Below are 6,373 nucleotides of genomic sequence, written 5' to 3'. Positions count from 1 at the left end.
ACACTCTGGATATGGGTTTACTGAGACTCTCACACTCTGCTTCCAATGATTACCGGAGAACTTAGAGGGGGGGGAATACAAACACTCAATTAGAAGCGTGTTTCATTCTCTTTGAAGGACAAACCTAGCTATCTGCATACAATCATGAAGGATTTCACTATTTCCTCCTGCTATGGTCTGGATATTGTCTGCTTCCTTCAAGGATTTGTGTGTTAAAATTTAACCTTCATATTGAGATATTAAGTCGACCCCTAATCCAAGATATGGCTCTAAAATGTGGAGCCACAGAAGGTGATTAGGATTGGAAATGTACATCTTAGAAGATCCCCATGATATTGAATCCTTATGTCTTTATAAGGAGGGAGAAGGGGATGGAGAGGGAGAGAGAGAGAGAGAGAGAGAGAGAGAGAGAGAGAGAGAGAGAGAGAACTCCAGGGTTACCTAGGCACATCTTTGCCTCTTTCTACATGATTCTCTGAACCATATTGGCACTCTGCCAGTTTAAGAAGGTGTGTTAGTCAGTATTCAATTGCTGTGAAGAGACACCATGACTGTGGCAACTGTATAAAAGAAAACACTTACTTGGGACTTGCTTATACTTTCAAAGGTTTAGTTCGTTGTCATCTTAGTGGGGAGCATGGTGGCATGCAGGTAGGCATGGGGCTGGATAAGTAGGGGAGAGTTCTATATCCAGATCTGTAGGCAGCAGGAAGAGACCTGGGCTTGGCATGGGCTTTTGACACCACAAAGCCCACCCCTTGTGACACACTTCCTCCAACAAAGCCATGCCTTTCAAATAATACCACTCCCTGATGACCAGTCATTCAAATCTGAGCCTATGGGGGCCGTTCTCATTCAGACACCACAGACAGCCATTCAGATGCTGGTTTCTGAGCCAGTAGAACCATGAAAACAACAAAGAAGGCTTTTTTTTTTCTATAAAGCACACCACCTCAGATATTTTGATAGAGGAACAAAAACTGACAAGGGTGTCTCTCAAATTCTGGTCCCAATTGTTGGTGTATTTGGGAGGTAACAAAGAGAGCTAGCCCCACAAATAGGTCTCTCTGAGAATTACATAGAAGAGGACTTCACATGCTCAGCTATAAAATTAAATTAAGCTTCTACTTCCATCTGAAAACTTAGATGACACACAAAACTCCATTTGTACTAGTTCAAAATTATTCTCAGAAAAGTATAACATGAGTGTAATTTACCAACTATAAACCTAATCACATTGTCTCACATTGGGAAAGAGGCTGAGAGAAGGAGGGAGTCAGATCAGCTTACTAAAAAGGTGTTCAGCTCTTCTCTCTTTCCACCCTCTGTGCGGTCTCTCTGTCTCTTTCTTTCTTTCTTTCTTTCTTTCTTTCTTTCTTTCTTTCTTTCTTTCTTTCTTTCTTTCTTTCCTTCCTTCCTTCCTCCCTCCCTCCCTCCCTCCCTCTCTCTCTCTCCTCCCCCCCCCGCCTCTCTCTCAATAAAGCTCTAAAAAAAAAAGTCCACAAACCATGTGGGTGTGCATAGTTCTGACTGTCAGCTCCAGGCACACAGACTCAGTGAAATGAAGTCTATAGATGATGAAATTTGGCAGAAAATGAATATTTGCAGTAACAAATCCCACTGACTTGAGAGTGTTCCCTTAATGGGATGAACTAATGGGGGCTGGAGCGATGGCTCCTTTACTAGTCTTGCAGAGGAGTCTGTGCCCAGCACCCCCATGTTGGCTAACAATCTCCTATAATTCTAATTCCTGGGGATCTAACACCCTCTTCTGGTCTCCATTGATACCAGACACATACACTGTGCACAAACACAATGCAGGCAAAACACTCATATACATAAAATAAAAATAAACAATTGTTTTTTAGAGAGGCAGCAATGGTTAAGGGTAAATTATTGAAAACAGGTGTCGGCATGAAGGAGTGAAAGTCTGGAATCACGAGAATGGCCACAGGAACACCAAAATATATGGGATTAGCCCCTTCCTACCTGTACCCTGCAACAGGAAAGCTGTTGGTCTGGCTTGACTGAGATGAGCTAGTCATATAAGTAGATGCTAGTCTTAGTCAGAGCCAGTTTTTATGTGTACAACCTTCAGGAGAATCCCAAGGATCACAGTCCACTTCCCGACATCTCTTTAGTTACTCAACACTGGGGTTAGAGGTTAGATGGATGAAAGTATCTTGGCTTCCTAGTTAGCTAATTGTTTGTTCACTCAAAGTCTAGGATGGAGTGGTAGTGGACTTTAATAACAAAATGCAAGTATGTCAGCTGGGGAGCTATCTCAGTTGGTAAAGTATTTGCTGTGTAAGCCTGGAATCCTGAGTTGATTCTCAGAACCCATGTTAATAAAAAAAGCCAAATGTTGTGGTGTGAATTCATCACTGGAGAAAAAGGTTCTGGGGCTGAATCTGGTATAGCTGAATCAGTACGTTTCAGGCCAATGTGAAACCTTGGCTCAAAAGATAAGTGGACAGTAGCTGAGGGACCAACCACTTGAGGTTTGCCTCTGTTCTCCTAAACATTTGTGCATACTCATGCATACATTTCCTCCCACACACAGGGACACACACACACACATGGTCACAAACACACATGGACACACACACACACACACACACACTCAAAACTGCTTTGCCTTTATTTTTAGGTACTGTTTAATCTGAAAAATGGTTCTTCAGTCTTCCCTCTTAGGAGTCTCTTGTGGCATGGCATGCAGATCTGTCCACAGGCACAGAATGTTTGGGTTAAATCAGTTGGAGAACTCTGGTTCTTGTGACAGTCCTGTATCTCATAGTAACAAATTGTTTGACTTAACACTTTTATGCCAGCCTCTCTTATAGTGGCACACTGCAAGTCAACTCCAGGTCACTGGAAATGTCTTTGCTGTGATCATAAAATCCAGGTGCCATGGTGAGCTCACCAGGGTAAATGAATCCTTCGGAGTCTCGGAGAAGCTAGCTGCTGCCTGGACTCTCCTTGACCTCACTGTACAATGCTCCGCTCAAGCTACAACATACTTTCAAATCCATTTCAAAATGTTTTTCTACAAAATAAAATGATAAATTTTGCTCAAGGTTTAGTTTTAAGCTATGAAGCTCATTCTCTATGACTTTGATTCTATGTGTCATGTATAAGCCAAAAAAGATGCTTTTTTATTGAAAAGAAGAAGAAACTTCTACAAAATGGATTCTTTTGTTGTTTGTTATTTCATGTGGACCACACTACATGGAATAGGATATGCGGTTGAATGTGACTTTAAATTCCCAAACCCCTGCCTCTACCTCCCAAGTGCTAAGATGACAGGTGCATACAGCCCTTTCAGCTCAGCAGAACATCTCTTTAAGAGTGAAATTTCCAGGTTGGCCAATCCTACTCACTCTAAGTTCATAACAGAAATGGCTCCTTTGAAGGAGAGCTGAACTCTGTAACCACGGCCTGGGGCTTCTTTCAGGAAACCAAGTCTAATGAATGTCAGATGCTGGGGTGCAGAGGAGAGAAAGGGTTTATCTCAAGCTTCCTCTATTCCTAAGCTTTAGCTCTCTGCAAATACAGAGATGGAACCAGCCATGTCACCTTTATTCCGAATGAATGCCAGCCACAGATGCCCAAGGAGCCACAGAACATTCTACAGCTGATGGTAGTCACCCTGCATGATGGCTCTGTAAACCAGCACAATTATGCTTACTAGAGGTTTCTTCACACCTCACTGATTCCCCATCTCATGGAATCTGGCTTTAGAACCAACCCCACCCCCACCCCATCTTCTCTGCCCGTTTTCTTTTTTCCTGCTTTCTGCTAGTAGACTTATGACTGAATGCTATGATAGTTTTCCAGGAAGCGCCATGACATTTCAGTTTGGTTTTGATAGTTTATATCAAACATTATATTCTGTGTTAAATTATTTAACTCTTTGGAGTGGCAGGCAATACACATTTCCTAAAGGGGGCGATTCAAAATAAGCCATAGGTAGCTTATGCTTGTTTCCTTTTTGTAGATTAAAAGCCTGACTGAATGTCTGACCAAGGAGAGCAGAGTTTTCAGCCTGTTTCCTCCAATCCTGACTTCCCTAAACACAGCCCCAGCCCCAAGCAATGAGAGAAGCTGGAGAATGACTGAATATATAGGCATAGCTTTTTTTTTTTTTAAATATCATTTGGGAAGAATGAGAGCAAAATTGCCCTTCAGAGCAAAGAATCAGTAACCAGTTCAAATCCCCTAAATCTATGTGAAAGGTGATTGCCAAAGCACACTCTCCTTTAAATCAATGTGTGTACATTTGCTTTTAACAGTGAAGAAACACCAAGCTGTACTTTCACATGTCTGCTGGGGAGCTCACAAGAGTTCAGTGCAGCTTTCACCTCATTTCTGAAGAAAGACAACTCAATCACTCAGCCTGATCTTATTAACTGGCTCTGTCCTGGTCCCTCTAACTTCGAAGAAAGCACCAGAAACTCAGAGTCTTAGAGTAAGAGACACTTGTGTCTTAGAGTTCTCATAAGGTAGAAACCTCAAAGGAAGGCTGTGGGCCATGCACCCGTACAACTCTAGGGGAGACTCCTTCACCCCCTCACTCCCTGGTTTCTTTGACAGTCTTTGTCTTGTAGCTGGATTGTTCTAGGCTTAGTCAACATCTTACCCTGACAATCTCCTTGCTTCGGTCTCTTTGGTGTCTCTGTGTTTACACAACCTTATTCATTGTCCTTTAGTAGATTTGGGTTCCACCCAATCAATGATAACTTCATCTTTAACTAATTACATTTACAAAATCTCTATTTTTCAGGAGCTGGAGAGATGGCTTTAGTGGATGAAATGCTTGCTCTGCAAGCATGAGACTCAAGTTTCAATTCCAAGCCCACATTTAAAAAGCTGGGTGTGGTGGCACATGCTTATAATACCAATGATGGAAAAATCTAGAAGATTCCAAAAGCTGGCTGGCCAGCAGGCCTGTCCTAATTGGAGAGACCAAAGTTCCAGTCAGAGACTGTCTCAAAAAAAAAAAAAAGGGGGGTAGTCCCTGAGGAATGACATCTAAGGTTATCCCTGGCCTCTACATTCACACACATCCATGTGTTCATGCATGAACACATGAATGCGAAGGCACAATACTCTAGTTTCAAATTAAGTTCAGTTTTGAGGTCCTAGATGAACATGTATTTCAGTCTACGGTAATCATCATAACCCATATTGCTTTTCTCAGTATCTACCTCCATTTGGAATGAAATATTTGGGTCATACATTTGTCCTTTTGTCTGCTTTTCTTGAGTCTTTCTACCCTCCTCTCTACCATTGCATGAAGATGAAATTGTGTTAGGTTTCTGTCCTGTGACAAAACACCCTAGGAAACTGACAGGAAAAAAGGTTAAATAAACCGAGTTGAAGGTTTCCATTCTCAGTTGAATGACTCCATGGCTTCAGGAAGCAGAATGTCACAGCAGTGAGTTTGTAGGGCAGAGAAAGCTAATCATCTCATGGCACCCAGAGCATGGGGACCAGAATATACCTTTCAAAAGCACTCCCTAGTGGCCTGCTTCCTCTACCATTGTGGTGGTTTGAAAGAAAATGTCCAAAGGAAGTGGCACTATTAGGTATGGCTTTGTTGGAGTAGGTGTGGCCTTGTCAGAGGAAGTGTGCCACTGTGGGGGTGGGTTTTGAGATGTCCTATGCTCAAGCTATGTCCAGTTGTCTCAATTTACTTCCTGTTGCCTAAGCATCAAAGATATAGAATTCTCAGCTCCTTCTCCAACACCACTTCTGCCTGTACACCTCCATGTCCCACCATGATGATAATGGACTGAACCTCTGAACTGTAAGTCATCCAATTCAGTGTTTTTGGGAGAAGAGATGAATAAGAATTTATAAACAAACTATTGTTTGGAAGCACATGGTGTTCTCCCTGATACCAATATCATATTAATAATCAGATTCCTGGCCATTTCTAATGATAAATTCTGTTTAAAGACAATGAAAAAGATGACAAAATATTAATATTTTCACGATAATTCCTACCATTTGGCCATAGAACAGGAATGGACAGGTACTGACATGGGGTATGAGGGCTGTTAATTCAGGCTAAATGAATTCATTCATAATAACAGAGTCATCTATTTATGGACCAGGCTATTCTGTCTCTATGAGGGAACATAGTGAGGAATTAGGGTGGGAGTGGAGGAAGGTTGGGTCTGAATTCTTGGTTGATTGATAATAGAAGCCTTCCACCATTTTCAGGTCACCATGAGGAATGGTTAACATGTTTTTAAGAGATTTGGAGTTCTGTTGTCCTAAGTGGTATCCTGTCTTCGTCTGTGAATTGAGAATCATGTTCCTCTCAGCTTGCTATTATAGTAAGCATCTGCTGCTGCCCTGAAGAAAG

This window comes from Onychomys torridus, chromosome 1 (assembly GCF_903995425.1).
Source record: "Onychomys torridus chromosome 1, mOncTor1.1, whole genome shotgun sequence".
In the NCBI taxonomy this organism is placed as follows: Eukaryota; Metazoa; Chordata; class Mammalia; order Rodentia; family Cricetidae; genus Onychomys; species Onychomys torridus.
This window is presented reverse-complemented; position numbering follows the sequence as displayed.